Source organism: Octopus sinensis, linkage group LG5 (assembly GCF_006345805.1).
Source record: "Octopus sinensis linkage group LG5, ASM634580v1, whole genome shotgun sequence".
Classification (NCBI taxonomy): domain Eukaryota; kingdom Metazoa; phylum Mollusca; class Cephalopoda; order Octopoda; family Octopodidae; genus Octopus; species Octopus sinensis.
In genome coordinates, this window is record NC_043001.1 from 69362096 (window position 1) to 69385484 (window position 23389).

The 23389-nt window shown below is 35.7% G+C and overlaps 1 protein-coding gene across 3 annotated transcripts in view; it reads right to left on the minus strand.

Annotated features, from left to right (window-relative positions):
• Positions 1 to 23389, minus strand: part of LOC115212179 (D(3) dopamine receptor-like) — a 1526288-nt gene that overhangs the window by 371961 nt on the left and 1130938 nt on the right. Inside the window, exon 1 of one of the 3 annotated variants that reach the window (XM_036502727.1) lies at positions 9408 to 9456. The exons of the other annotated variants lie outside the window; for them this stretch is intronic. The gene's annotated coding sequence lies outside the window, so the exon portion shown is untranslated. Of the gene's footprint in view, positions 1 to 9407; positions 9457 to 23389 lie in introns of those variants that run through there. 3 annotated transcript variants of the gene reach the window in all.

Consider the following 23389-nt stretch of genomic DNA (forward strand, 5'->3'; position numbering starts at 1 on the left):
GCGTTTGATGAGATATGAGCCATTGATGTGAAAACTTGGAAAATACTAACAAAAACACATAATTTCCACATCAACAGTGATGCCGACCTCCTCTACATAAAACGAAAGCAAGGAGGCAGGAGCTTCACATCGATCCAAAATGCCTTTTGAATGCCGTATCATATCCTTTTGGCAATATCTTTTAACTACTAGGTGTGTAAATTCGTTACTTGGGCAAATTTACGTTCATGATTACATGTTATCAGCTGATAACATCATAAGAATTGAATGGCAGCTCCTTGATCAGCATTCCTTATCTGATAACATTAAATACATGCCCAAAGAAGTCACAACATATCAGAAGAAAGGATGAGCGTATATGAGCAGAGGATCATACACGGACATGTTAATAGAAAGCTCCGAGATGATGGTAGCATTGGTCATAAAACAGCCTGTCATGCATCAACAACTGGATTACTACCTCCCACTTTGAAGGGTATGCGTTCGCAATCCAGGAAGGGCAATATCAACCAAATAGCTGATGCACGAAAGGGGACGGAGATGCATGAAATGCAGTAAAACATTGTATAACATTGGGACACTGTATAACGAGATCCGCCGAAAGAATTACACTGGGCACAAAACAATAAGAGTAGGATGGAAGCCGTAGCCACTCATAATAAAAATGAGTACTTATGTGAATAGATGCACACACTTCGGTATATGCATCGACAGTTCTAACAATACACCGACTCAAACACATATTTAGAAACACCGGGGAACTTTCTTGACTGAAAAAATCTTGTCACTTGAATTCCCTCAAGAAGAACTTAACTAAAACTCAAAGAAAAAATACATACATACATACATAGATACATACATACATACATACATACATACATACACACATACGTACTTACATACATACATACATGTATACATACATTCATTCAAATTTACATTCATACTAATAATAATTAGTGCACTTCGATTTGTGACTAAATGCTTAAGGACTGTCTGGATAAGCTTGGGTTCTCAGTGAAAGAAATCAACTAGCTAACTCGCACATTACAAATACAATCTTTCAGTAGAACAGTAGAATTATGCAGGAATTTTCTCCAAGTTCAAACAGCTTTGTTTCTGTGTTAGAAACCACCACATTACTCAGAGAAAGAATTTAGATAAGTAAACACAGATGAGACTATACATACATACAAACATACACAGGCACGCACACACTCATATGTGACATTATGTATATAACTTAACCAGACAGCTTGTTAGTCTGCGTCTCCTGTCTGTCTGACACTCTGACTGTCTATGAGGCAGAGACTGGAGTTCGATTAACTTTTACTATGTTTATCAATGTGTGTATGTGCTTATGTGTGTATCTGTGTCTCTGTGTATATGTGAGTGTATACTTATGTACAATAGTGATTTATATATTCAATGATGTACAACACCGATCTATATATGAAAAAGACGTTTAACAGGTTGGACTTTAACTAGTAGCTACATCAGAAAGTAACATAAGTAGGTTTAATTGTAAATTATACGGTGAAGTTGTATTGAAAAGTAGCTCAAGCTCTGCTAATAACAAGGGAATGGAATATCAACATAATTTGAACAACTGTGATAGGAACAATACAACTACGAAGAGACTGAGCTATCTGAAGTAAACTGTTTTAACATCAGAAAAATTAAGTACGCGTGTCTTGAGAAGTGTGTATGGGGAAAATATCGCTAGAACCATCACTGTCAGTCCATTTGAAAGCACAATAATAACTTGACGTTGTTTTGTACAAAATACAGCATCTCTTAATCCTCATCCATGATACACGACCAATCACTTGAAGCATAGAAACAAACCTGTTCACTCGGCACAAGACCTAACCGTGCCTGAAACACCAGTAAACTCACTTCCCAAATTACACAAATTTAAACTACGTTTTTTTTTTTATAAATGATTAATGGCAGTAAGGCGATTACTTACATAATTGACAAAATATCGGACAAAGTATTTTGCAGCAGTTTTTTCCGGTTCTTTATATTCTGACTTCAAATTTAGTCGAGGTGAACCTTCCCTTCCACTCTTTCGGAGTGGATAATATAAGTACCAGTTCTACAATTATTCGCGTCATGTCAAACAGTTCAAATTAGCAAGTGAGACAAAATGTTTAGTGGCATTTTTTCCGGCTTGGTGTTCTGTATTGAAATTCTGTCGAGGTTGATTTTACTTTTCGCCCATCCGGGTGGATAAAATACGTATTAGTTATGCACTGCGGTTGATGTAATCGACTAGCTCTCTCACACCAAATTTCAGGCCTTGTACAAAGACTTATTAAAGGCGCAGAGCTGAAAGAGTTAGCACGCTGGACAAAATGCTTAGCGGCATTTCTTTTATCTCTTAATGTTCTGAGTTCAAATTCCGCCGAAGTCTATTAGCATTTCATCCTTTCGGTGCCCATAAAATTTATACTAGTTGAGTACGAAGGTCAATATAATCAACTACACCCGCTTAAAATTCCTGCACCTGTGCTAAAATTTGAAACCGTTATAATTAGTTGCAGTTTTGAAAGATTAATTATGATTAATTTTCTGCATATAAACATTACTCAAGATATTATCGACTGTGTTTCGTCACTTTTATTCTTTATTTCCCAGACTTCTAGTTATATATGTGTATTTGTGTGGAAACGTTTGTGTACATTTTCTGAAGCTTAATTTATATTTTGAGTATGTTTGAAATTCAGAAGTTAATTAAAATATTCGCTTTTAATGAAGATAGAAAATCACACTACAATAAGAATGAAAGCTATAGCGAGAATAATGAATTAAACAATGTAATAATAATAATAATGATAACAACAACAACAACGACAATAATAATAATAATAACAACAACAATAATAATAATAATAATAATAATAATAATAATAATAATAATAATAATAATAATAATAATAATGGTATTGAAGGAATAATAGAAGTAAACATAAAGAAATCAAATAGAAATAAACAAGAATATTTTTTTAAAAATTTAAAAGAGCAAATAAATTCATTGTTTAAACTACAAAGAAGAAATCGAAATGAAGTAAGAGTGAAAGTAATCAAGACACAAACCAGAAGATAGAAAGCCACAAACAATCTAATGACAAGTACAGAGACTTGAGAAATAAATTGGAAACTTATTTATTGCAATCTAATGAAGTAGATTTTACTATGAGACAACTACTGTAATAAATAAATAAAATAGTATAATTCATGCGAGGATAGCATTTTCATTGAAATTTGTCTCTCTAACGAAATAAACCTAAGACTACAGAAAGCTGTAAGATATAATGCAAAGAGTGAACACATCAGGATGACAAGAGGTGTCTAAGCAGTCAATTGTACCCTCTATTTTTCTTAATAAACTTCATTTCAAGAATCCTTCTGAAATATTTGGAAAATGCTTAGATACCAAAATATATTATATTTCATCTTTCGTCTTTTGTATACCTCAGTCATTGGACTGCAGCAATACTCTAGCGCAGTGTCGAAGGGCATTACTCCAACAAAGCACCACATGTTCTAATTTTCGAAGTCTGCTGATATCCTATCGGTCTTTTTTGGCTGAAACGTTAAGTTTGTGGGATGTAAACAGACCCATACCAGTTTCAAAGCAGTAGCGTGGGGTGAGAGACACAAAGATACACTCGTAGATACAAATATATACGATTGGCTTACTCATAATTTTCCTGTACCAATGTCACACAAAATACTCTACTTGTTCCGGGGCTATTCGAGAAGGCTCCTGTTTAAGCTGTCGCGCAGTAGGGGTGGGAGTGGGATGTGGTTGCTTGAAGGTACTAACCCAAATTATTACTTAAATGCACCAATGAAAGTCCTTGTTTTAAGGCACCTCGCCAAACTGTGGCTCCTAGTCACCTTCTGAAACCTTTCTTTTCTTTCAGTTTTATTCTTTACATTTATGTAAAGAATAAAACTAGAAGAAACATTTGGTATTTCAGGCACGGCTATGTTTTTCTTCAGGTCGAGTAGCCCACACTGCTCAAAAGGTCCTTAAATAAGGGTTGTTTAGGGATGTTAAACGAAACGCCCATGTTTCCAGAGGTGAATTATCCAAACCTTAAATATTTCCTCCCCACACACGGCTATAGTGCTCCCCGCTACTTCTGCTCGTGATCAGAGATGCACATATCCTCAGCCACTAAGGGATATGCTCAGCTAGTTAAGGTCAAACAATTGGCAAGCAAATTTGTGATATTGAGCAGAATATTTGCCGTAGCCCATCTTTTATATCAAAACATAACAAAGTGCATGACAACACTTCCAATCAGTTAAGATGTGAAGCCATGAAAGCCAGGGCATTATCAATGTTGTTATTATTATTATTATTATTATTATTATTATTATTATTATTATTATTATTATTATTATTATTATTATTATTATTATTGTTATTATTATTATTGTTGTTGTTGTTGTTAACGCAGCCTGCTGTCAGAATCATTAGTACGACGGACTAAGTGTTTAGCTGTATTTCGTCCGTCTTTTTGTACCAAGCCCAAATCCCATCGAGGTCGAATTTATGTTTTATCGTTTCGAGGTCAATATAATAAGTACCAGTTGAGCACTCCTCCCGAAATTTCTGGCCTTGTGCGAAAATCTGAAACCATTAAGAATATTATTATTATTATTATTATTATTATTATAGACGTCTCATAGTATGCAATATCATCAGGTTGTTGATTGAAGAAATTATGTCTAATTTAGGTGTGTACTCTTTGTCAAGTCACCGTGCAGTTCTAAGTAATGCCGACTTTTGCAATACATCAAAAGTGTAGGGTAACTTTAAGGTTTTCAGATGTTTTTTTTCAAAATGGGTGGTATTGAACCCAATGCTCCGATGACAATAGGGATAACGCCTATGTTCGATTCTCGTACCTTCCACATCATGGCGATTATTATTATTATTATTATTATTATTATTATTATTATTATTATTATTATTATTATTATTATTATTATGATCATTATTGAGTGAGAGGGCAGTGCATGCCTTCAAATTGACACTGGGGTACAAACATATGAAGCCCACTATACCCATTATGACAACCCATCTGATAAGAGTACACCACGCACATGCATCATAACCTTATGTGCTCGACATGGTAGTTTATCCGGAAAATACTCTTAGCAATATTTCATCCGTCTTCACGTTCTGAGTTCAAATTTCACCGAGGTAAACTTTGCCTTTCATTCTTTCGGTGTCAATGAGGTAAATATTAGTCAAGTACTGGTGTCGATGTAATCGACTGGTCCACCCTCCAATTTCATTCCATGGGCCTATATTAGAAAGGATTATTAATATTAGTGTTGTTATTATATTTTAAAGTCCTACCAGAAATCAAGTTTGCATATGGGAGGCCGATAACATAATGAAATATGGAAATGAGTGTGTCCAGAGGCGTTCCCTGGTGGAAAACACAGAGAAGTCGCAATATTCTACTGCAACACGTTTAGAAGAGATGCTGAATCTATACTAGTATAATGTTATGTACGGATCTTTTCTCAGAGAACTTTAAAGCAACAGCAACGCTAACAAACAGATTAGACTATCCTCGACTAACAACTGAGATATTATGCCTCCCTTTGAAGTATAAGTTTTTGCAGTACAAGGGAAGTACATATTTACAAAAACTTGATGTACGAAGAAAGGACTGCAATGTAGGTACACTAGTGTCTCCATCAGATGCAGGTTGTAAAACCAGCATTAAAATTGCCGCCTATATCGCAAAACCTGCACAAAATGTCATAATATGATCTATGAAACATGATGTCAATGTTATATCATTAAGTAATAAAATCCGTAGAAAGGATTATCCTGAAGAGACAAATGTAAGAAACTAGAGTAACGTGAATGGCAAAACCGCATATAATCCGAAAAAAATTAGTGGGATATACTTGTCAAGGCGTTTTGGAATTGGCATTAAAATGCCGTCATTCACTTTTTTCCGTTCTGACTGTCTACAGTGTGATTGTATAATAAGGACGATAGGCTTTCATGACTGTTTCATATGTCTAGTAAATTTAAGCGATTTATGAACCCATTAACGGCTGAGGATCAATTGATGTACTGCATAGCAAAGCTTAGTACGGAAAGTCATATATAAAATGTCTGTAAAAATCTGTAAACACCGAGAACAGGAAAACGATGAAGATCAAAAGAAATATGCATTAAATATAAGGCTCGATGACAAAATGTGTCTATATATGAAGGTGAATGTTAGAACAAAGATATAAATTTGTAAGATTGGTTCTCCTGTCTCTCAATGTCTAATGTGTCTAGTTAGTCCACTCTATAAATTATCTTGTAAACTGGAACTGTAAGATTCACCAATATTTTTCAATACTTCTACTTCTCACGTATCAATAAAGCTAACCAAATATTGACAGACTCATGACAACAAATGGCTAAGCAATGAATAGTTAAATATTCTACCACACCGAAAATGAGTGAACTCCGTTGATCTGTTGCTTTAGACTTGTAACGAACATCTAAACTTTTTGATAAATGGCAGGTGTAAATATAATTTTCATGATTACCCAACCAATATTCGACGTATAAAAGCACATTTGTAGACGTTTAATCAATATATATCACCTAATATATAATCTACGTGACTGGCAAAGTCGCTGCCCCGAATTTTACCAATTGGTTGCAAAATATTTCTTAGAAATATTTTACAAACCAAAATATGAATACATGTACAAAGTGGACATGCATGTTTTGTCTGCAGAAAACATTTCTGGTTTCTACTTAACAAAGTCCTAACAGATCTGTCAATAATTCTCGGAGGAACGACTTGCTGGTAATAATAATTTACTTTTAGTTGTAGTTCATGCTGTGCGAAGTAATATCTATATATGTGTGAGCGTGTGCGTATGAGAGTGTATGTGCGTTGCATCTTAGAGAGATCGTTTTGCTTAATTAATCTCGTTTTTATATTATTAGTATTAGCCAGTAAGTTACATAACTAATCAACTAATCGATTATTTGACAAAGGGATTGATCAAACACTCCGCTTGTCAGCGCCGTTTAGTCGCAATCCCTTTATTAACATGCCCACGTCCACTCAAATTTGACATGCTAATTTTCTTGTGATACATAAAAGGTCATATCTATTCAGCTAAATAGATGTTTTTACAACGCTTGAGTCTTAGGATATACAACGTTTCAGGGTATAAAAAATAAATTGAATGCATAGTTTACATTTAGGGACTCAGAATCATATCATCTCTCTCTCTTTATTGGTCTCTCTCTCTCTCTCTTCGTCTCTCTTTCTTTATCTCTCTCTAACTCTCTCTCTTCCTTTCTCTCTCTCTCTTCCTTTCTCTCTCTCTCTTCCTTTCTCTCTCTCTCTTCCTTTCTCTCTCTCTCTCTCTATATATATATATATATACACTTATATAAATGTCCTATATATATATATGTATATGTATGTGCGTGTTGTATGTGTGCGCAGGTGTGTGCGCGTGCATGTCCGTACCCATGCAAGTGATTGTTCATAAATATAGATTTGTGTGTATGCCTGTGTATAAATATATGTGCTTATTATGTGTATATGTAATGTATGTATATGTGTGTATATCTATATACGTTTTTCGCTAATATTTGCAATTTCAGTTTATATAATCACCGATACATAAAAACATATATTCATACATACGTATGTACATACATACATTTTATCAATCAATGATTAATGATTTTAAAAATATATACATATCGCGTGATCACTTGACCGACCAAGCTATCAAACGCTGCCCACAATGTGTTTTTGCATTGTTTTAGCCTTCAAATGACACGACTCTGCTGGCTAGGCGAGCAGGCCCACTGATCGAAAGTAGGACTGAGCAACATGAAACGAAGTCATTTGCCCAAGATCATAACACGCCGCCCAATCAGGGAATCGAACCCACGATCTAACGGTCGTAAGTGCAACATCCTATTCACCAGGCCACGAACCTTCACCCTCCTCCCACACACATGGATATTTGTGTTGAAAATAAAAGTCTTTAGATGGGATAAACTGCCATCCTTACTTTGCAGGGTATTTATAAACCCTGGCAGTATTACCATATCGAGTAGTAAGCATGCTTAGTACTTATATAAGTTGAAGTAAACCTCGACTTTTTACCAGCGTGATTATCTAATAGTTAAGGATAACTCACTTCTGTAAACAACTGTTTACACATTTCCATTCCAGATACTTGGTAGATTATGGAAGGGAGTCTAAAACTGATTAGTTTTAGACTCACTTCCACAATCTACGTATATGATACTTCTAGGTATCAGATGTTGTTGCATGTGGTGTAGTAAGCAGTGCATGCGTAAATAATTAATTATTCCCTGACAGTAAGTGAAGATATCATATATAAAAGTTTTAAAGCGATTTAAATCTATATTTCAACAAAATCTATGAATATGAGGTTATAAGATTTATGACTGTTGGATCAAGTCGGTAGAAACAACTGCAATAATCACACCGCCTTACATGAGGCTAGCACGTGATAGCAATGAATATAATGCTTTTTTATCATGTATCCGCTTGTTAAGGGACGACTTGAAACTAAATATCAAGACCAACAGGAACGTTTACGCGTGTAAGTTTAGTGAACCATCGACATATCCGATTAGGCAAACAGCTTCTGTGCTTTTGTAAATGAATTATTTTTCAGAAAATATTTAGGTAAATTTTGAAACGTGTGCATGTGTACTTATCAAAATTTTTCCAATATTTTCAGGAAATCGTTGTTTTGAATCTATAAGTTAATGAATATTAATCAGGACAGATAGAAATACGAACTCAGCCCAAATTGGGGTGGAAACTATGAGAATATATAATGAATTAGATATCTGGTTATATACATATAATAACAGCATTTTGTGGGGCAATGGTACAATATGGTCTCGCAGATCTTTACAAACAAGGAATAAAGAACAAAAGGAAAAACAGAAAAGAAAGAAAGAAAGAAACTGTTATGAAATAGGATCAAGTCGCTAGGTGAAGAAATGCAACAAAACTACACAAGGAAATGGAGAGCATGTCTCTTGGCACTAAATCATATTTAAATGTATTTGAAAATAATCTTATTTTAAATTATTTAAAGATTTTGTGAAGAAGATGAAATTAGTCATAGAAAACAAAACACTAAACTTGATCACAAGTAGAAATACTTCATGTGTAATGACGCAACGAAGACTAAATTCCTAAAAATAACTAATTTGTGAAGCAATGAATCAATGCAAAACTAGCAAAATATACCCGCAACAATTTACATCCAAACAAAATGACAATAAAAAAACAGCTTTCATTCTGTAAGCGAAAGAAAAATCCAATTAAATTCAGAGAACTCACCCAAATAAAGATTCATTAATCCTCTCACCAAGAAAAATCAGCATAAAGATTTCGAATATTGTAAACGCTGATACAAAACAGGTTAGAAATTTGAATCTCACGCACAAAACTGCATCGGTTTCACGTGACTTAACGTCGGCGACAATAAACATATAATTTATAGAAGATCGTTAAGATTTCTTTTTCGAATGATTTACTTCTATTTCTATAAGTCATTTATTCCATTTCAGGGAACATTCTCTAACTTAATACAAGGTAAGCAGATAAGGATAAATACATACATACATACATACATACATACATACATACATACATACATACATACATACATACATACATGCATACATACATACATACATACATACGTAAGTACATATGTATGTTTGTATGTATGTTTGTATGTATGTTTGTATGTATGCATGCATGCATGTATGTATGCATGTATTTATGTATGTATGACTATAACTTTTATATTTTTCTTATTTCAGTCATTCTACTGTGACTATGCTGCAGCAACGCCTTCAAGGGTTTTCGGGAGTAAGTATCGACCACTTTATTTATTTTTTTAAGGCCTGGTACTTCATATATCGGTCTCTTTTTCGAATGCAAAGTTACGTCAACATAGGCACACCAGCACCGGTTGTCAAACGGTAGTGGAGTACAACACAGACACAAAAACACACGCGCCCACACACACGCGCGCGCACACACAAACACACACACATATGAGTATACAACGGGCTTATTTCAGTTTCTGTCTAGCAAATCCCCTCACAACATTGTGGTCGACAATAGTAGAAGGCACTTGCCTAAATTTCCACGCAGAAGTACAGAATCCTGAATCATGTGGTTGAGAAGCTAGCTTCTTACCGCAGAGCCCATGTCTGCTGCTATGTATGCGCTTGAAAAGCGTGGTCATCCAACTATTAAATACGTATGTATATCACATATATACTCATCGTAAATATATAAATCTTTTATTTTTTAATCTTTTACTTGCGTCAGTAACTGGACTGCAGCTATGCTGGGGCATCGTATTGAAAGGTTTCTAGTCGAACAAATTGACCCACAGTACCTATATTTCTTATAAAAAAAACATGGTACTTATATTTGGGAAACACAGGCACGGACACATATGTAATGATATGTGTGTGCGCGTGTGTGTGTTTGTGTGTGTCTGTTTGTAATTATATATATATATATATATATATATATAGAGAGAGAGAGAGAGAGGGAGAGGGAGAGGGGGGAGATGGGGAGAGAGAGACAGACAGACAGATGGATAGATAGATAGTTAGATAGATAGATAGATAGATAAATAGATAGATAGATAGATAGATAGATAGATAGATAGATAGATAGATAGATAGATAGATAGATAGATAGATAGATAGATATGTGTGCGTGTGTGTGCATGTATCTGTTTGTCTCGGACCACTGCTTGGCTAAAAGAATTCACGGCGTCGATCCTGGCATGGCTACAGTCTAATAACTGAAGCAAGTAAAAGATAGAAAAGGTAAAAGATTCTAAATGTGAGCAGTTGAGTTGCTAGAAGGAAGTGGAGGGGATGGTCCCCTCCGGGCGGCACTTTTACGGGAGTGGTATCACTTTCGGATCTGTTGCAGACAAAATGTATTCTTTGAGGGGGCCCGAGGAAGGCAAATTGAAGAACCACCCCTCGCGGAAAGGACTCCAGCTACGCCAGTGAATGTGAGGCACAGTTCAAAAAGACACCAACCGCTCTGCCTGCGACAGCAAGACTGATCTGGTGACCAAGATCATGGAGGTGATCGAAGACTTTCCCAGGATCATAGGTTCCGGAGGCATCTTGTGGCCTGGAGGAAACTGAAGGTATCTACTCTGAAAAAACTGTTATTGCCCGAGCATAATCTGTTTGATATTTCTAAACTCTTTCAAATAATTTTATTATTGGATAGGATATTGTGCTTCATTTTCCTTTTATGTGAACTCTCAAATTTCACTCGAAAACTTTATGTATGTATGTATGTATGTATGTATGTATGTATGTATGTATGTATGTATGTATGTATGTATGTATGTATGTATGTATGTAAGTATGTATGTATGTATGTAACTATGTGTTTATGCATCTTATTAATAACAAGGAACAGCAATGCTGGTGTGGCAACAAACATTACTTTCCAGCATTGCTACTAGTTACATCACTTACAGACAATTTAGAGCTAGTTAGTTCGCTTGTTGTAAGATCAGCAGCTGGTTGTCGCTTATTTGTTTATATATTGCGAGTAGGGATGAATGTCTCCTATCTCTAGCAGGCAAGTAACCATTCCTGATCTACTGGTCTTGTCACACTGGGCACTTACTCGCAATATATCTGATACAGGTTGTTTTTCATTCACCAGCTACAAAGTATTTTCCTGGGGTTAAAACGCAGTAACATAGTTCTGCATGGACCAGTCACACTGAAGTTGCAACAAATATTACTTTTCAGTATCGATACTACTTGCATCTCTTATAGAGATTTTAGAACTAGCTACGTTGCTTATATATATATATATATATATATATATATATATATATATATATATATATATATATATATGGATTTAATACAACTAAATTATGCACAGGCGATTACATGTGCCTTTATACACACACACATATGTCTACAAACGTATAAACCCTTATCCGGAGCCTGTATTGTAATTCGCTTATATCTTGCCAGGGATGATGCACATTTTCTCCAATACGTTGATCAAAATAAAGTGACATGCACGATCGCTTTTACTGATTAAGAATGAAGATAATTCGAGTAAGCAGAATATCGAAACTGACCAGATCAGAACATACTCTGTACCTTTGCTATTCTTTTACAATATCCTCTACATTTATTTAATATCGATGTAATTTGACAAATACAAATCTCCCGTCTTTAATTCTTGAGTTAATAGATTATATACCAATAATGTTATATAGATCGTTATATTGATACCTCATCTAAAAATGATGACAATGTCGGACTTTGATTTTAAATAGGTACCAAAGTACATCTAATTGGTTTATAACTTGAATAACAACATGAAGCCTAATTAATTAGGAAATATTTTTTACAGGATAACATTTAGTAAAGCTCACCCGCTGTTTGCTAGTCATTATTAGACTAGAGACTGTATAGAAAATAATATTAGAGTATTTATATATATGTATCTCCCTCCTCGTTCTCCCTTTCTTTCCCATCCCCCTCTCTCTCCCTCTCTTCCCCATCTCTCTCTCTCTCTCTCTCCCTATATATATATACTCTTTTACTCTTTTACTTGTTTCAGTCATTTGACTGCGGCCATGCTGGAGCACCGCCTTTAATCGAGCAACTTGACCCCGGGACTTATTCTTTTTTGTAAGCCCAGTACTTATTATATCGGTCTCTTTTGCCGAACCGCTGAGTAACGGAGACATATATATATATACACCTAAACCGGAGACTATATTATTCACACCGTATTGACCTCAGGTAAGTCTACGCGATCGTATGATTAGTAATTACGTGGCCTCATAAAGCTGAGTTACATCTGTAAATAATCTTCTTTCAAAGATAAATAATGTTTACGTTTGTATGATATATTATTACCTTATAGATTTTGATATAAATAGAGAGGTAAATGATATAGAACAATGAATGTAATTGTCGTCTCCTTGTTGTATATGTAGAATATATCAGGCTACCTGGCAACGCATACGTTCGATAAAATTAAATCTCCCAGAAGCTGAAGTTGCATTTCTCTCAAATACTACCTCACCGCCTCAGAAAAGTTAAGGATATTTTAGAAAACATTGTAGCTGATTTGTTGAAATAAACAGCTGATAACGGCTAGAATAATTTTCATCGTAGAAATAACAGATCAAGCTTAAATTTTGGCGATACGCTGATGACACGACTACCACAACTAACAATATCGTTATCATCTCATTTACAACATAACTACAACGTTATAATATTAAATGGATAGCACAAAGAACCCCCCAAATCAGTAACCTAACTCTCATCCTTATATTTTCAGAACTGAGAGATTACTCTTAGTTATTAAGTAACTGGAGCTTCATCTTAAGGGCGCTAAACCGGAAATTTGATTACACAAAAGCCAGTCTCTCTCTCTCATTCTTTATCTTTCTCTTTCTCGATCTTACAATTTAAAGGAGAGGTTGGACCGATAGCGATGCGGTTGGGAAAAATATTGAGGGTAACATTAGTCAGCCACTGAGGTGGCATTCTAAACTTACTTTCAAGATTTCTACCTCATCCGTATTCTTTAAAGCATGAAAAACCACAAGAGAGTGGCGCACTTTAACATAAGGTGGTGGTGTGTTTATCTGATAATTACTAGTGGAATATTTTCATAAGGCGTCAGGCTTATAAATGGAAATAAATATTACCAGTTGAATGGTAATTTATCTTACACCAAGAATACACACACACACACACACACACACATATATATATATATATATACGATAATAGAAATATTAAAATAACTAAGTCTCTCTAAAAGAGAACAGCGGCAGCGTTCCCGGAAAATAATAGTTATCGCCATACTAATATGGCATTCTTATAAAAATAAGAAAAAAGCTGTCCGCTTATTAGCTCCATGAGGCCATCGCCTTAAGTTAGCTATTTGATACACAAACTGTATCCATATAACCTTCGAACAAGGGAGGTCAGTCGCTCCACACTACTTGACCGGCAGCTACAGACGCGTTTCGGAGTATTGCCCCTTTTCAATGCAGCGTAGCCAGCCAGTAGGTGTCGCTTCCGACAATCTCTGTTCGATGGTTTTATTTACCTAGTTTCGGTGGAATACATCCACTTGTTTTCAATAATAGAAATATTAAAATAACTAAGTCTCTCTAAAAGAGAACAGCGGTAGCGTTCCCGGAAAATAATAGTTATCGCCATACTAATATGGCATTCTTATAAAAATAAGAAAAAAGCTGTCCGCTTATTAGCTCCATGAGGCCATCGCCTTAAGTTAGCTATTTGATACACAAACTGTATCCATATAACCTTCGAACAAGGGAGGTCAGTCGCTCCACACTACTTGACCGGCAGCTACAGACGCGTTTCGGAGTATTGAAAACAAGTGGATGTATTCCACCGAAACTAGGTAAATAAAACCATCGAACAGAGATTGTCGGAAGCGACACCTACTGGCTGGCTACGCTGCATTGAAAAGGGGCAATACTCCGAAACGCGTCTGTAGCTGCCGGTCAAGTAGTGTGGAGCGACTGACCTCCCTTGTTCTAAGTATATTTACCTGATGTATCTTATCTCCAATCGACACCATTGCCCGAACCTGCAAGTTCGAGTCGAGTACTCCCTTGCACGCTCCGTTGACTCGAACCTTGCTTCTATTGTGGCGAATTTACCGCCTCTGTTTAGATATCTTTCATAGTCGCACCAAGACACTTTTCGATGGTGCTTTCCTCCAGGTATTCAAATCTTTTTTCTCTACATTGTATACTTTATAGACAATAGTCTTTTCTTTAATTAACTTTTTTATTATCCATCTGGACTATTCCATTTCTGCACGCTAATTTTATTTTTAATTTATTCCCATTCATGTGAAACCACTTATTCAAGTCCAAGTCATTGATGCAATTTTATACCAATTGCTATTTTTACTTTTGTTATGTTAAGATTATATGATACTTTAGTTTGATTTTAATTATTACTTACAACATATAATTCAATTGTTATTATTATTTTAATTGTTAAAGTGAAAGCATCTGACATAAAATAGAGAAATGTTTTTGTTTCACTTTTAACACGTAATACTGAAATAGTGGAGAAGATATGATATTGCTATGGGCTCGCTCTAGGCAAGAAGTTGAACATTTGTTTGCCCATGAAACTACATGGACCCTAAGTAAGGCATGTGTAAAATTTGAATGAAATTGGTTGTGTAGTTCTCAAGTTTTAGGGAATCGCAGTGGAGAAGATATGATATTGCTGTGGGCTCGCCCTAGGCAAAAAGTAAAATTTTTTTGCCGATGAAACTCCCCGGACCCTAAGTAAGGCATGTGTAAAATTTGAATGAAATTGGTTGTGTAATTCTCAAGTTTTAGGAAAACAGACAGACAGACACACATTCTCAGTTTTATATATAGAGAGATATATATGTATATATGTTCAGCAAAATTTAGATTCAAATGAATATGGTACTTAAGTCCGAGGCACCAGAATTTTGTATGGTATTATCCATATAAATCCATGGGGTGATAATAATCAAAATAAGCATATATATATAACATTATTTTAAGGAAATAAATTTCACTGAAATACTAGGTATTGAACCCGTATTTCCTTGAATGAAACCGTCCTTTCATAAGGTTAACACAACGTCTAATATATGTGTATGTATGTATTATATATGTATATATATATATGTATAAAACACTTAACTGTTTCTCGTTCGCGGGTGATTTTTACCAGCAAATCTCAGGAGTGTCTATGGGAACAAGAATTGGCCCCAACTATGCGAGCCTGTTCGTTGGCTACGTTGTGGCCCAAATATTCTCAAGTTTTACTGGTCCAGCTACTGAAGTATACGGTCGTTATATTGACGACTGTATCGATGCAACCACACTCTCCCGCAAGCATATAGACTCCTTCCTCTCTGTTGTGAAATCCTTCCATCCACTTCTCCTGCACTACTTCCGACACTTCAGTCGCCTTTCTCGACATTTCGGTCAGCATTCCTCACTCCACTCTCACCACCTCCATCCGCTACAAACACACAGAGTCATACTCATATTCCAACTTCTCCTCTTCCACCCTAAGCACACCAAGCTATTCATTCCCTATTCCAATTTCCTACGTATACGCAGGCTCTGCAGTGACGACCATGATTTTAAGACTCAGTCTCAACTTATGGCTCGCTACTTCATCTTTCGTGGATATCCCTCCACCACTACCCACATCGCCGGACTTTCGTCTTTGCCGTGAGCAGGTATTAATCTTCTCACTTCGCTCCTGTGCGCCACATGGGTTCAACTCTCCTCACTTCTTCATCTAACACTTCCCCTCTCTCCTCTCTTCCTCTCACACCTACTTCTAGCCACCCACCTCTCCTCTCGTGCTCTGGTACCTACTCCCTCTCTCCCCTCCTACCCACCGTATCACTTCCACCCTCCCCTTTCATCATCACCCATCTCTCGTTACCCCACCCCTACACATTCCAACCCCGCCATCCTTATACATCATATCCTTTATTACCCGCCCTTGCTTCCCGCACGCTTGCCCACCCCCACGACCACAACACTACCACACCACACCACATACCACCATACCTCACCACACCGTACACACAAGCACTGACCACTTCTCATCTCCCACCTCAGCGCACGGACTAGCACTGCCCACTTCCTAGCACCTACACCATCATCCACACACATACACATGCACACACTCACACGTCAAAGTCACCATCCCCCTTCCACATGCACACACACGCCCCTCACATACACATGCACGCGCAACTTCGTTTTGGGATCACCACTACTTTATTATCTCACCGTCTTCCTCGTTCTCCTGTGTGTACCCTAGCCACTAGAATTTTTTCTCTTTTCTTTCCCTGTTTATTTCTCTGTTTCTTTCTGCTGAAGAGCGTAGGCTCGAAGCGTGAAATATTTTCTCACTTCCCGAGCGTTAATCTAATACATCTGTTTGTTATTTACATACCCCTGTTTGTCTTTTGTTTTTTTCTTGTAAGTTCTCACTATATATATATATACACATATATATATATATATATATATATATATATATATATATATATATATATGTATGTATGTGTTTGTGTGTATGTGTGTGTGTGCGTGCGTATGTATGTATGTATATTTCTACGATTTCTTTGAATTAATTTTGTCACTGTTATGATCTTTTTTTCCTTTTGACATTTAATAGCCTTTACTTTTAGCTTACTTTAGAAGTAAATTGCGCGTAATTGTGTTAATACCTGTTAGTACCGTGTCAGTTTTAACATGGAGGGCAAAACAAGCGTTTTCGCCATATTTTAATTTTTTTTTATTTCCGTAAAGGCAAAAGAAAAAGAGATATGTGAAGTTTATGGTGTCGATTGCATAGAACACACATGTCAGAAATGGTTTAAAATATTCCGATCTGGAGGTTTTTCATTGAAAGGTGACTAACTTTCTGCTCGACCTACTGAAGTTAATGATGACTACAACAATTGAATCTGATTGTCCTAATTGAAACTGATTGTCATATAACTGTACGTGAGATGGCAGAGAGGTTAGATGTATCACACACAACAATTGAACATCAATTAAAATGCCTTGGACTCGTTAACAAGCTCGATATTTGGGTTCCAAATAAATTAAGAGATTCACGTAACACAACGAATCAATATTTGCGATATGCATCTCAAACGCAATGAAATTTCAAACGAATCACCGCTGGTGATGAAAAATGGATTGTCTACAATAACATCAATCAAAAACGATCATGGTCCAAGCGTAATGAACCAGCACAAATCATATTGAAAGCTGAATTGCATCAAAAATGTCATGCTGTCAGTTTGGTGGGACACCAAAGGTGTTTTGTATTTTGAAATGCTTCTATGGAAACAGATGACGAATTCAGATGTTTACTGTTAACAACTAATGAAACTGGTGGAAGTAATGAAAACCAAAACGGCCATAATTTGTAAATCGTAAAGGAATCGTGTTCCACCATGACAACGCAAGACCATACACATATTTGCTCACTCGTAAAAAGTGATTAGAGCTTGGTTGGGAAGTGATGTCACATCCACCATATGGCCAGGACCTTGCACCATCAGATTACCATTTATTTCGAAGTTTGCAAAATTCTTTGAATGGTAAAATCTTCGATAACGATGATGATCTGAAGTAGCACTTGCTTCAGTTTCAAAAGCGTGGAAGTTTCCAGAAAGATGGCAAAAGATCATCGAACAAAATGGAAAATATATAATTGATTAATGTTCATTATTTGTATGAAAAACCCCCAAAAAAACTTTTATTTCACACTAAAGAACTGTATTTACTTTCTTACCATAACATATTATGATAATATATAAAATGTTATAGGCAAATGCTACGGGAAAAGCTACACTATTCTCTTTTGAAGGTAACACATTACCTCTCGAACACATTTATATGTTGACAGTTCAAATGAATCTATGTTTCCTGTTATTGTCATGATCAAATAATATTAGAAATGTCTGTTACGATTTAACGTAGTAAAACATTAACTCAACGCCGTTCGAATATTGAAATTACAAATGCATACAATTATTCTGGATTATCATCGCAGGTCCTTATTGTTAGATCTAATTTCACGAACGAATTGAATTACATGAAGAAAAAGCCATACTCTATTTCAACCTAGCCATATTATATATAATGCTACTAATTTGTCGCTAGTTTTGTCATATTAAATGATTGTACAGTTCTATATTTAAGAGATGAGGTATTCCTAAAGATTTGAACAGAAGAAAGAGGCATACTAGCCTAGTTGAGTGCAGCTCCAGAAAACAGTGTCATTAGGGACATCATGGATATTTAGCGGTATTAAGGTTATTTATATTATTTACATTATTTACAATTGACGGATATTTTCCCTCGTGTTTGTTGTTAACACAAAGTTTCGGCTGATATACCCTCCAGCCTTCATCGGGTGTCTTGGGGAAATTTCGAACCTGGGTTCTCATTACTAAGGTACTTTTCGATGTTGTTGTTGTTATTATTATTATCATTATTGAGTGAGAGAGCAGAGGATGCCATTAAAGTGGCACTGAGGTAAACATACAAAGCCCAGAATACCCATTATGACTACTCGTCTGATAAGGGTACACTAGACTCATGCATCACAACCGTATGTATGCGACATGGTGATCTCATATAAAGATCCTATTAAAGAATGTCTAAACATTTGTACTGAAATCAATATATTTCTTAGCCGTCTCTTTAATTAATCGAGGGACAATTATCAAAACTCGAGTAAAATACGCTTAAATATTGTGCATATACATCTTATACAAGCTTCCAAGAGTAATGCAGACACAGAGATAACGGACAACAATTTCATAATCAATCAGCTTTCTTTGGAGTATAAAGACAAAAGACAGAGCGGAATAAATTTTCATAATTTGCTCCAATCTCAAAGTGTATTTTTAAATAGGCTTATAATTTCCGTAATTGGCGAAACAAGATGACTGCCTACGGAAGTTCCAGAACTTTGTTTAATTAAAGAGAATATACTTATTTCAATATATGACAGAGCTATTGATTTAAGAATATAATCTGTTCGCGTAATTAAATCTATAACTGTGTCTGTATGTTAAACTATTTAAATATATGCCCACTTCCTTGTACCTAATGCTACTTTGACATTATGCAAATGTCTACAAACATACGATTATATAAATATACAAATGTGTCGCCGATATTAATTCCCTCTCTATTTAGTAATGTATATTTATGAAGCAATGATCGAGTTATATTAACGATTTCTTGAACGTTTTTATTTTCTGCTTTATTAATTGTAAATTACTTCGTTTTCAGAATTAATTCATATCGAGTAAAAACCCATGGGCATATCTTTGCCCCACCCCATGCGACCTAAAACACATGCACAGAACAACTATGACGTATTTATATCGAATGAACATGTAGTGTGCATTTCATAACCTCTCGTTGACCCAGCATCGTTAGAGATAAATATAGCTGTGGCTGAGAGATTAATTAAAAGTAATCCTTCAGCATTTATTGATTAAATCTGTTTTCTTCCAATCTTAATATGTTTTTGTCTTTTTCGAGCAAAGCAAGAAATGGTAATAACGCGTGTCATTTTAGAGCTACTACATATATATATATATATATACATATACATATATATATACATATATATATACATATATATATGCATATATATATATATCTTCATATACGTATACATCTATATATATATGTATGTGTGTGTATGTGTGTGTATATATATATGAATGTGTGTGTGTGTGTGTGTGTGTGTGTGTGTGTGACAACCTGTAACTGGGGTTTCGAAGTAAAATTTACATGATCAAAAATATCAAAATGTTGTTCTTATTAAAAAAACAAAAATTAGGAAATCCTTACAAAGAATCGCCCCACTCAAACATTCAATTGAAAACCGAAGAGTTATAAGGTTTCTGTTGACAAAAGATACCTCATATCGTACATTTGTGCGTGTGTGTGTATGTGTTTGCGTGTGCATTAGTACTTGTGTATATGTATTTGATTGTTTATATGTATTTGTGTGTGTGAGTGTGCGTATGAAATCTCGAGGCCTAGTGCTTACGGTGTCGCGGGTACAGTTCTTTGAAGTGACATGTTAGACAAAACGTTTCAGTTCACACTGTTCCAAACTGCCCAGATAATATTGAATATCATCTGAGAGCTGGCACAGATTTCTTTCACTTCAGCTCACATATCCATTATGTACCGTCGAGACAACTGATTTAGAGGATATCGTTGTCTGCTTGCGATCGCATTAGCACTTAAGATAATTGACGGAAATATGGCACACAGTACCAAAACTTATTCGTTTGTAAGTGGTGTACATGCACCTATTACACGCAGACACCCACGCACACACATACACACACAAACATGCAAATATAGCATACCAGTCGATTATTGTCAGCTCTTTGTACACATGCTATGATTCTTGTGTTTTGTGTATATTTTTGCTTATCTCTCTCTCTCTCTCTCTCTCTCTCTCTCTCTCTCTCGCCACACGCACACACACACACACACACACACATACACACACACACACACATATATATATATATATATATATATATATATATATATATTCATATAAATATACAGAATACATATGTGTGTTTGTATGCAAGTAATTGTGGACTTAGACTTAAGCCTGTTATTAATGCTAGGGATCATAAGGCTGGGTCTTATGTACCTGTCTATCTACATACATCGTATATATATATATATATATATATATATATATATATATATATATATACAGACATGCGTGCGCACACACATACATATACATACATGCCTAAATTTATTTCCTCGCTTGGTGATTGTGGTGTTGTACTCACAATGATATAGCCGTCGATTTCTTTCCCGGATGACGAACTTCCTATCAGTTTCTTGTTTTCGTCAGTGTTGTGATGATATCACTTGTCATATATAGTTTTAGCTGAAGCTTATTTGAACACTTGTCGGTCATATTTGTCTTCTTCTCGAGCATTCTGAAAGTCATTATTCAATTAGATACTCTATTGGCTTAAGGCTTCAATTTTAATTCTGTTGACTTTCATTGACCACTAATTACATTAACAGTACGCCATGCTAAAGAGAACTGCTAATTGTCTGTAATTATTATTTTTTAATGCAGATTTGTATTTGATTAGCACCAGTTCATATGTGTCAATCAGTCCATTCCATGCTGTTTGGCTGTTTTCCTTACATTTCGGGTGTGTTGACTCTCAGTATACTTTTCTTGATTTTGGATCTCAGCAGGGCACAGCATGAAACTGTATGTGATACGACAAGACAATACACTTATAGGTACTATTATTGACAGATGAAATAATTATTATAGCGTCTGAGCTATTAATCTTACTACTATATTTTCATTTGTAGATTTCTCGAAACTTTACCATTCAGTTAAAATTCCTCGAATCTAAGGAACCCTTGGAGAAACAATGACATAATATTGTTATTCTACGAAATCACTTGAGTCATGTTGCGCTGTTCATCTTATAGAGGAAACAGAGGCTGACTATATTCTCAACAATGATTCACAACGACACGCTCTTATATTTTTCTTCTTTATGCTCTGTACTTGAAGTTTTCTCCCCGTCAAATGATCGTAGTTTTACTCTCTCATAACCATTCGCAATAAGATTATGTTTGTGGTTCAAATCTAAATTTAGTGACACTTTCAGGATCCACTACCCTAATACATAGTCAAGGATGTTGCCGGACACATTCGTCTGTGTATTAACGCTGGGAAAAACAGAACTCACCAGCAACACCATGGAACTTACAACCACTACGTCACCTAGAACTGCTCTAAAACCAATGCGATTTTCGTCTATATATGGTCAACACAGTGTCACATTTTAAAGACACATAAGCATTGCTTTTGTAGCACATAAAAATCTCAACATAACACTAACAGCTGGTGATATATTCTTTTCTGCTCTAGGCACAAGGCCCGAAATTTTGAGTGAAGGAGCCAGTCGATTACGTCACCCTAGTACGCAACTGGTACTTAATTCATCGAACCAGAAACAATAAAATGCAAATTCTACCTCGGCGGAGTTTGAAATCAAAGTGAAACAGACGAAATACCGCTAAGCATTTTGCCCGGCTTACTAACGTTTCTTATTTCTTTATTACCCACAAGGGGCTAAGCATAGATGGGACGAAAAAAGGCAGACACGCAGATTAAGTCGATTACATCGATCCCAGTGCGTAACTGGTACTTTATTTATCGACCTCGAAAGGATGAAAGGCAAAGTCGCCCTCGGCGGAATTCCAACTCAGAAGTAACGGCAGTGGAAATACCGCTAAGCACTTCGCCCGGTGCTAACGTTTCTGCCAGCTCGCCACTTTTAGGTGTTGATGTATTGCCTTCATTTTACTAGTCGCATCTTGCGCTACCCCGTCAAGTGCCAATGGTTTTTCAATGCAGCAACTCTGGATGATGAAGTTCGCTGATACTTAGTCATACTTCAATCCTGATTGATGAAGATAAAAGTATTTACAATCCTAGTCAACCGCAGCTGCTACGTTTGTGGATTTAAATTGGGATAATATAATTTATAGCAAGTGATTCTGCCCTCAAAATTGAAATCCATTTTTACAGATATCAGTTTTAAGTGAATCTGGTATCGGTTTTTATGGAACGAGAGGCTGATTCTACACCTGCCGATCTTACATG